Below are 9,995 nucleotides of genomic sequence, written 5' to 3'. Positions count from 1 at the left end.
ATGTCTGAATGGAAGAGAAGAGTCAACGGTGATTCCTAGGTTTTACGCCTGGAAAAGTGGGAGGATAGTGATGCCCTCAAGAGTAATAGGAAAGTTAGGAAGAAAGAGCATTTGGCAAAAAAGACAATGAGTTCAGCTTTGGAAATGTTGAGTCTATAGGACATCCAGTTCTAAATGTATAATTGACAGTTGGGGAGATTTCAGCAATATCTGCATTGAGATGATAATTGAATCCATGGGAACTGATGAGGTCATTAAAGTGGCAGAATAAGCATAGATAGTATAAAACATCTCACCAAAAGTCTGTGACAGATTCTCAAGTTCATACAGAGTCTGAAAGAGAGCTCAAACTTAGCTCTTAATTGCTGGAAGTCCGTTTCTTTCATTTCTAGGTTTCTCTAGAAGTTTCCCTTAAGCATGATGAATCTGCATCCATCTTTGTCCTTGAGACCCAATCTAAAACTGGGAGCAGCTAGGTGGTGCAGTGAATAGAACACTAGGTCTGGAGTTAGGAAGGCTCATCTTCCTGAACTCAAATCTGGTCTTAGATGCTTACTAGCTGTATGACCCTGGGCAAGTCACTTAACTGTATTTCCCTTACTTTCCTCATCTGTAAAATGAGCTGGAGAAGGAAATGGCATTTTTGCCAAGAAAACCCCAAATGGGGTCATGAAGAGTTGGATAAAATTGAACAACCACAACCTAATCTAGACATGGTCACCAGCTGAGTTAGGATAAATTTTAGGACACTGATGGGAAGTGCAATATCCTCTGGATTTTGGGGAAGTAGAAGGTCCTTTTCCAATCCAAGGTGGGAAAGGTATTGAGGAAGGGAGGAAAGAGATAAAGACTGAGCTGAAGCCTCTCCATCCCTCTCCCAGGCATTTTCTCCTCAATAACATGCTGAAAAGTCACAAGTTCTAATTTCTAAAATTCCTCCCAGTTCAGGCCAATGCAGGGAGTGGAACAAATTCCCCAGCCAATTCTCCAATCAGACTTCTATTCTGGTGTCTTTCCCTTTAACAAATGGCTTTCTAAGATTTTCTGCACTTAATCTTAAAGTTTATGATTGATTGATTGGTTAAGAAGCCTTTTCACTTAGTTAAGGTTTCTTAAGTTAAAACCGAGTGAGACTGTTTCATCCCCCTCTTACAAAAGTACTTTATTATCTCTTGCACTAGAATATAAGCTCAGGGAGCCTCACTGCATAGCACATATTAATAACAACTAATATTTATTGGCAACAGATTGTATGTCTGGGTGAAAGAGAGAAGAGTCAAGGGTGAATCCTAGGTTTTATGTCTGGGTATATAGAAGGATAGTGATGCCTTTAAGAGAAATAGGAAAGTTAGAAGAAAAAGTATTTGGCAGAAAAGATAAAGTGCTTTACAAATATTTCATTTTATCTTTTCAACAACCCTGGGAGGTAAGTGCTATTATTATCTCCCCCTCCATCTTTTTTTTTTTTTTACAGATGAGGAAACTGAGGCAGAAAGGTTGAGTGACTTTGTCCAGGTCACACAGCTATTATGCCTAAGAAAGAACTTGAACTCAGATATTTCTGACTAGAGGTCCTCCAACCAACAGCAATAATAATAGCTAACATTTAGGCTTTAAGTTTTGAAAAGTATTTTACATATATTATCTCACATTTGGTTGATTGCAACATGTTTTTAAAAAGAACAGTGAATAATAACAATAGCACATCCAAATCTTCTAATGATAAGCATTTTCTTCCCATGCATTTTTGCTCATTCAGAGGGTAGCTTGGTGAGAAGAAAGAAAAAAAATAACATTCCTCTCTATCTCAGAACTTTTGTTACTCATGTCTGATTCATTCTTTGTACGTGTATGTTTTTCCTTCCTGCCTCATTCATTGCCTGTTTGTAGAGGACGAAAACTGAATCATAGTCATTCCAGATGAAAAACAATTTAGATTCAGTCCTAGGAGGTTTGGAAGTGAGTATTTGTACATGTGTTGAAGAAGTCTTCTGCATTCAGGAGTTAATTTTGAGGTAAGTTTTAATAACTCCCTGGTGATTGGAAGATTTTGCTCTCCTGCGTTTCAATAAGACATTTATCATCACATTCATCATTTCGGGGAAATCTGGCTCTTCTATTCGCGAGGTGCCACAGCTTGAGACCCAGCGGTGAAAACTTGAACTTGGCTGGGATGGGGGGGTGGGGAGGTGTGTAAGGTGGGGGGATGTATTTTGGTTATGGGGTTCAGCTGCCGAGGAGTGCGTAGTAGAGACGCTTGAAGAAAGTTGAAATGAGAGGTGTGTATGTGTAAGCCCGGGAGGTGGGGAAGTGGAGGAAGAGTTGGTGTGATTGGCTTCTTCTGCTGCTGCTTTAAAAGCTCCCACAATGCAGCGCCCGGTGTCCCAGTTCCGTTACAATGTATCTCCTGGCAAAGGAAAGAGAGAAAGAGAGGGCCCAGAGGATAGGAAGAGAGAGGCAGAAAGCAGTTACTGTAACCAGAGAGCGAAAGGCCGCAGGAGGTGCGCGCGGGGGCGCGCGCACACACAAACAGACACACTCACACTGACACACTCACACACGCACACGCGCGCGCGGGCACACACACACACACACACACACAAGCGCGCGCGCAAGGCAAAGGGGAGGAGCCGCGCTGCTCCGCAGCCCCTCTGAGGCTGTTGCTGGTGCACAGCCCCCAGAGCTACAGTCAGAGTTCCAGACAGACGCAGACTCTGCCTCCCGCCCCCTTGCTTGATCCCAGCTGCAAAACAGCGGCGGCGGCGGCGGCTGCTCCCCTCCCCTCCACTGCGCTGCTGCTGCTGCTGCTGCTGCTGCTGCTGCCGCCGCCGCAGCAGCTCGGGTAGTTTAGTCCTCCTCGCTTCAGCGGGACTGGAGGTAGTGGTGGGGAGGTTTTTCCCCACTCACGGACCACAGATTCCCTCCGCACACATACACACATTCCGTGGATGTGAAGCGTGTGTGCTTCGTGGGACTCCCCTCCTGTAAGTCCCCACCTCTGCTCCCGGAGAAGAGGAGAAACCGGTGCTACAGTCTTAGGGGGACTCGCTGGCTGGAGAGGAGCAGAGCCTGAGCAACAGCAGCTGGAGGAGGAGGAGGAGGAGGAAGAGTGCCGGTGTGCCCCAGTCGTCGCCGCCAGCCGGGCAATCAAGGGAGCTTTGCAGCAGCCTGGGTGCTCCGCTGCTGCCCTACAGGACTTCACTCGGCTCGATTCTGCAGCCTACGGGGGCGTTGCAGTTGCAAAACTGTAGGTATCAACTTTAGTTTGCTCTAAAGATTTCTTAATGGGCCTTCCACCCCTCCTCCTCTTCTTCCTCCTCCTCTTTCTTTCTCCAAACCTCCTGCTTCCTCTCCGGGTTCCTTCTCTTCCCCGCCCCCCTCATTTTTCTCTTTCTCCACCTTCTGTTTCTTTTACTATTTCTGCCTCCCCTCACCTCTCTTCACCTCTCTCCTCACGTTCTCTCTTTTACTTCGTTTCGAATTTGGTCACACACATACTTCTGAGAAAAGTACAAGGTCGCCCCCCACCCCCTAACCCTGAGCCAGTGTCCTTGGAGAGAGTTTAGAGGCCACTTTTTGCTTAACTGAGGAATGGGACTCTTCACTTCTTGGATTTTTATTCCCAACGGAAATCAGGTTTATTTTTTCTCTCGTAAGGCGTGTTGTTGAGTATTACTACTTTTCTTGCACTCAAATGATAATTTGTTTCGTTGTCCATTGTTAAAAAAAATAATCTGTCTTTCTGTACTACGCCCCACCCAGCCTTGAGTCCTACTGAGTAGAAGAGGAGAGATTAAAAGTAAATTCGTATGGGATTTAAAAGGGTAAATAGAACATTGCAGACAGCAAGATGACACATTTAGGTGAGGTTTGGTCCTTGCTTGGTACAGCCGAGGATACTCTGAGTGGAATATGTAGATTCTTTATGTCGATTTTTCCAAAAAGAAACAAACTACATTTTCGTTTAGTAGAACCGCCTGGTGTAGCTAATCATCCACTACGTTCTCTTCGTATTAAATGGTATTTTGAGTAATTCGGCTATGCAGGTCAGCATTGCATGTTACGTTTTTGAATAGAGACAGGGAGAAGATAGTAAGCATTTTAGTAGCGATTTACACCTGTCAAAGTAGGTAGGGGAGACATTGTGCTGGAGTGGAAAGAACGCTAGGTCACGAGATCTTGGTTCTAAAGCTGGCTTTGCCACTTTGCTACCTACACGTGTGACCTTGGGCAAGTCACTTTTTTCTTTCTGGGTCTGTTTCCTTATCTGCAAAAGCTCTAATTGTATGATTTGAAAAAAGCATGAGAAAAATTAAAGTATTAAGTAAAAAAAAAACATTTTTAATAGTAGGCTTTATGACAGCCATTACATGTATCGTTTTTTACAATATGCCGTTATAATTTTTGACTTTTGACTAGATCCACTTTGTCCCCAGGAGGCATGCTTAATATAAAACAAACAAAACATTCTATAAAGGGAATCTGATAGAAGGCTCCAGCAGGCTGAGATTTTTATTTGTTCAATTTGCATTGGATTATGTTAACAATTGCTGCATAGTATGAAGGGGAGGGAAATGTGTGGTGTGTCTGAATGGCATTCTAAATACCATGCAGTTTACCTAGTACCTCAGATAATCTCGGACCCTTGCCGGGATAAAATGAATAGCAGTCAGTGCAAAGATCTTGATAAGTAAATATCAATTGCTTTCCCCTTTTAACTGAGCCCTTTCCTCCTCCCTTGGAAGAGAGGAGTGGTACCTATGAATTTTGTAATTTTGTAGCTTCTGATAATGTCGACTTTCATCTTATTATTTTGGGGGATTGGGAGAGGGGAAGGTAACAGTTACATCTGTTACTTGTAAATTCACAATATAACTCTTTTTGAAAGCTCACATGGGAGAATACAGTTTGTAATGGAGTTTATACAGATTTAAGGAAATCTCTCCCTTTCTCAGTTTCTTTCCTTCTAGGATTTTCAAAACAGGAATGTCACGTAAGAGGTACAATTATGATAATAAAGAGGGAAGTTTTCATAGGATCATCTAGTTAAAAGCTTTTCAAGTCTTGGAACAGAAATATGAGGCAGTAAATGAAGGAATTTTGTTGAAATGATTAGTGTGTTTGAATTACACTATAAATCTTCAAAGTGCTGTAGGTAAAAGCTATACATTATTATCATACATATCTCCTTTGAAATTTCAAAGGAGGAGAGAAAATGTTTGGAGTTGCTTTTCCTGTTTTATTTCTAAGAAATATGAAATTCAATAAATATTTGGGAATTGCAGATTTAAAAATTTTTTTTGTGCACATGTACATTCACTTATTTGTTTTTTTGGTGCCAAAATTTTTTAGGTAGCGTAGAGCATGGCCTTTGCTGTCTCTGTATAGTAGTGGCTAACTTTTTGTCATGGATGCCTCAAACATCCTGAGAGTTGATCATTAGTCCATAGAATCATAGATTTAAAGCTGAAAAGGAAGTGAGTACAGTCCTTTCACTTTACAGAAGAGGCAACTGAGGCGCAGAGAGTGAAGTGTCTTGCTTAGGGTCACACAGCTAGCTCTTTAGGATTTTATAGACCCATAAACTGATAGTGCCCCTCCCCCGCCTCCCTTTGCCGATAGTAACAGCTATTTATATAGCACTTTAAGGGGCAGCTAGGTGGTGCAGTGGAGAGAGCACAGGGCCTGAAGTCAGGAAGACCTGAATTCAAAATCCTGCCTTTGACACTTAACTGGCTTTGTGACTCAGGGCAAATCATTTAACCCTGTTTACCCCCATCCTCCCCTCCCTGTTTCCTCATCTTTAAAATGAACTAGAGAAGGAAATGGCAAACTACTCTAGTTTCTTTGCCAAGAAAACCCCAGATGGGATTAGAAAGAGTCAGATGCTACTGAACAAGGTTTCCAAACCATCTATCTATGTCTGTCTGTCTTATCTGTCTGTCTATCTATATGTATATAGGTACTTGTTAATTTTAATTTTATCCCCATTTTACAAATGAAGAAACTAAGGCTGAGACATGTAATTTGTTCATATTTTAGAGGTCATCTAGACTAACTCTTCTATGGTCTATATAGGAACATAGATCTAGGAACCTCAGGGGCCATCTAGTCCAGTCTCCTCATTTGACAGATAGGGAACCTGGTTTCCAGGGACTTGAAGTGATCTGCTGCAAATCACACAGGTAGTAGCCATTACAGATAGGATTTGACCCAGGTCCTCTGGCTCCAGAGCCAGTGATCCTTTTCACTGTATCAGGCAAATGGTGAATTGGTAACACCCAGAGATGGGAAGTTACTTACCTATTGGCATGTATATAGCAAGTGGTAGAACCTGACTCTGAACCCAGGTCATCTAACTCCAAGTTCAATGCCATTTTTAATTGTCCTTCCTTGAAATAAGGCAATTCTTGTATTGCTGTGGAGGTGAATGCCAGCAAGGTGGGAGCAAACATCTGTTTGCTAAAGTAATTGAAATTCCTTTGACATTGTATCAGTCAAGGCATAATTGCCTTGTCATCATCCACTCTGGAGTATTAGGATGGTATAGCTAAGCATTGTTAGAACCCATTCAAATGATTTCAAGGTCAGTGAGGGTGGGGGTAGGGGATGTAGCATAGTTTGACAGACTCAAGCTTTTACATTTTTTCATTATTATCTACCTATCCCACTTGACATGCTCATCTATACTAAGTAGATATCAAAGCTCAGGATGTAAAGAGCATTTAATATATCATTCCTGAAAGTGAACAGCACAAGCAATTATTGCATCTGAGTTGCCATCTTTGACATTTTTATCTTTGTCCCTTAATACAAAGGCCAAATGGATACTCTCGCATGTTAACTCTTTGCTAGTGACATAGATTACATGAAATAATTTTGCAAATTTTGAGGAAGAACTGATTCAGAAAATTAACTGCACAGTTATAAATTGAGATACCTTTTAATTAGTCTTACCCTTGTTTTCTTTTGTAGATAATCCTTTCCCTAAGTACATCATTAATTATGCTGCTTTTTACAGTCCAAAATTACTAAAAGAAAAGGTCTTACTGTGGCATATTTTACACACTGTCATATGATAACACATGTTAGCTGTTGTTGATTGCTTAGTGACAGACTTCAAAGGAAGGCAGTAAAGAAAATGATAGCAGAAGAAAGAATTCTACTTCTAAAGACTTTTAAGTCTTTTAAAACAAGATATTTAAGCTGTTTTAGTATCTTATAAAAGTAGAGAACTATTCAATCCTTTTTATCATAGAAAAGCAGGTATGACTATAAAGGAGAGGTATTTTTAAATGGGCTACCTATGAAGAGATATATTCCTTGTTTTTAGTGCTGGCATCAACACGAGAAGAATAGATGTCAAAGACTCAAAATTTTGATCCTCCTAGGAATAAGGAAAGTAAAGCTCTTGTGATTGATACTAATAGGCTCACATTGCATAGTGTTTTAAAATTTATAAAGGACTTTTGCCACAAGAATCCTATGAGTTAGATAGTATCTTCATTTTACAGATTAAGGAACCAAGGCACTGAGGTGAAGTGACTTGTTCAAGGTCACATAACTAATAAGTTTCTGAGGTGGCATCTGAGATCAGGTCTCCTGACATGTCAAACTTAGACTATGAGCTCTTTGAGAGTAGGGGCTGTTTGTCTTTGTGCTAGTGGTGGTGGTTTCCTTTTTTTTTTTTTTTTTGTATCCCCAGAGTATAGTACCTGACAAGTAATAGGCACTTCGTAAATGCAAGATGAGGGGCTGTCAGACTATACCTTTCCAAAGTAACATAAGCTCTCTTTCCTGCATTGTATGTATGTTTCATTTCAACAAATACTTCGGAACACTTACTGTGCATCACAAACATAGTTCTTTAGTACATCAGGGATTTGTAATTTTTTTAAGTGCATATTTCCACACTAATGCAGAAGATGACCCCTTTATAACTTTTTAGATGGTAGGTAAGAGCTGCTGCAGTTGGAAGTTCATCACTTGGCAGCCAGTTTTTAGAGGCTAAGACAATTGACATACTGTCCATCATCAGTCCTCCCCGCCTTGAACTTTCTTCCTCCTCATCTCTACCTTCTGACTTGCTGGCTTTCTTCAGGTGTTTGTTAGCTAAAGTCCCACCTTCTGCAAAAAGTCTTTCCAGTCTTTGTGTCTTCCCTCTGAGATTACTCCCAATTTATCCTGATTATACATACTTGTTTACATGTTATCTCCCCCATTAGATTGTAAGCTTCTTGAGAGAAGGAACTTTTTTTTTTTTCCATTTTCTTTGTATCCTCCTCACTTAACACAATGCCTGGCACATCATATGCTTTTAATAAATGCTAGTTGAGTTACTGGCTGATATATGCATGATCACAACTCCAACTTTGATCATTCAAAATGTTAGTCTATTTGAAAACATGAACATTTGACATTGGAATCCCTAAATCCTAACCAACTTAATGAGTTTATTAATGTCATTTGTATTTGTTGCTTAGTTTAAAGTTTATCAACTCCCCTTCAGAATTTTTACCCTATCCCTTGAATGATTGCTAATTCCTTTAAAAAAAATGTATCCAGTTTCAGTGAAACTTGGAAGATACAGTAGACCCCTTTAACAATTTGTCAGTGCTCTATACAGATCACTCCCTAGGGCATGATGAATGGGGTGCCTTGGCATAGGGCAGTGATTACAGAGGCAGATGGTAGAGGAGAAGGTGAGTTTCTGTGCTGTCTCCGTATTGAAAAGAAAGAAAAAAGACATACAGACTGCCTGAGGCTTTTATAGACACAATTAGCCTACAAACCTCCATCCTCACATAGAAGTGGAACTGGGCCTCCTCACTCCAAAAATGCCTGCTTTTTTGTGTTGATCTTAGTCTGATTTTACTGTATAAGCCAGATTGGGAGTGGGAAAAAGGAACGCTTCTTGCTTTTTTCCTCTGTGTATGTATGTACATATGTGTGTAGGATATACATATGTAGAGTGTGAATATATACGCAGTTCATATCTTTTATATCTATATTTATATTTATATATGCACATGTTGTCTTTTCTCATAGAACGTAAGTTCCTTGAGGCCAATTACTGTTCATTTAAGTTTTTATGTGCATCCTATTGCAGTACCTGGTATGGAGGTGCTTAATAATTTCTTGTTAATTGATTGACTGTTATTTATCTCTAGGCTAGTACCCTCTGAACATGGCTCTGACACTATATTTATTTTCATAATGAATTCTTTATATTTCATGGGATATGAGTGACAGTCAAAAAATTATAATTTCCACCCCTTCCATTCAGTCATTTATCTGGCACTTATTAAACTCCTACTATGTGCTTGGTGGGCCAGACGCTATGCTGAGCACTGGTGATATGGAGGCAAAAGAGACAGAAAAACAGTACCTGCTCTCAGGGAGCTCACAGTCTAATGGGGGAGATGACATGCAATGACCATGTACTAATAAGATGTATATGGGATTGTTGTTGTTCGACCTTCATTCTCAAAGAGAACCAATGACATTAGGAGGGTGATGTCTTGACTTGCGAGTGAATTGGATTGGAGTGAGGCAGAGCTGTGCAGAGTCATCAGTCTCACTCTCTCCTCCAGAGTCATCAGATTCCAGTGGCAAGATATAGGTCAAGATGACTGGTGATGGCCTTGTGTACATAGGATAAATCGGGCTGGTATCTATTATTATCAGGAGAAAGGCAACATGGAGTAGTGGACAAAAAAAAAAAACCTGCTTTTGATACATACTGCCTGAAACTTTGGACCATTCTTTTAACTTCTCAGTACCCCAGGCAACTCTGTAAGACTATTAGTTGAGAGCTAATAGTTTGCCTTGGTAAAAGAAATTTTAATCATAGCTCCTTACACTGATGGGATCGTAAGGGTACCCAACCTACCTCAGATAAATTCAGTCCTAACTAAATGTTCTGTTCTTTTTTACTTATCATCTAGATAATAATTATAGAGGATTATTGTGATGTAGCAATTTTGATCATTTGA

At 40.5% G+C, this 9,995-nt stretch overlaps 1 protein-coding gene across 1 annotated transcript in view; it reads left to right on the top strand.

The window, feature by feature from the left end:
• Positions 1–2,440: 2,440 nt before the first annotated feature.
• The window catches only part of RASSF8 (Ras association domain family member 8), a 120,459-nt gene continuing 112,904 nt past the window's right edge, over positions 2,441–9,995 (top strand). Inside the window, exon 1 of the mRNA XM_036759771.1 lies at positions 2,441–3,247. The gene's annotated coding sequence lies outside the window, so the exon portion shown is untranslated. The remainder of the gene's footprint in view (positions 3,248–9,995) is intronic.

The sequence above is a fragment of the Trichosurus vulpecula genome, chromosome 5, assembly GCF_011100635.1.
Source record: "Trichosurus vulpecula isolate mTriVul1 chromosome 5, mTriVul1.pri, whole genome shotgun sequence".
Classification (NCBI taxonomy): domain Eukaryota; kingdom Metazoa; phylum Chordata; class Mammalia; order Diprotodontia; family Phalangeridae; genus Trichosurus; species Trichosurus vulpecula.
This window is presented reverse-complemented; position numbering and strand designations above follow the sequence as displayed.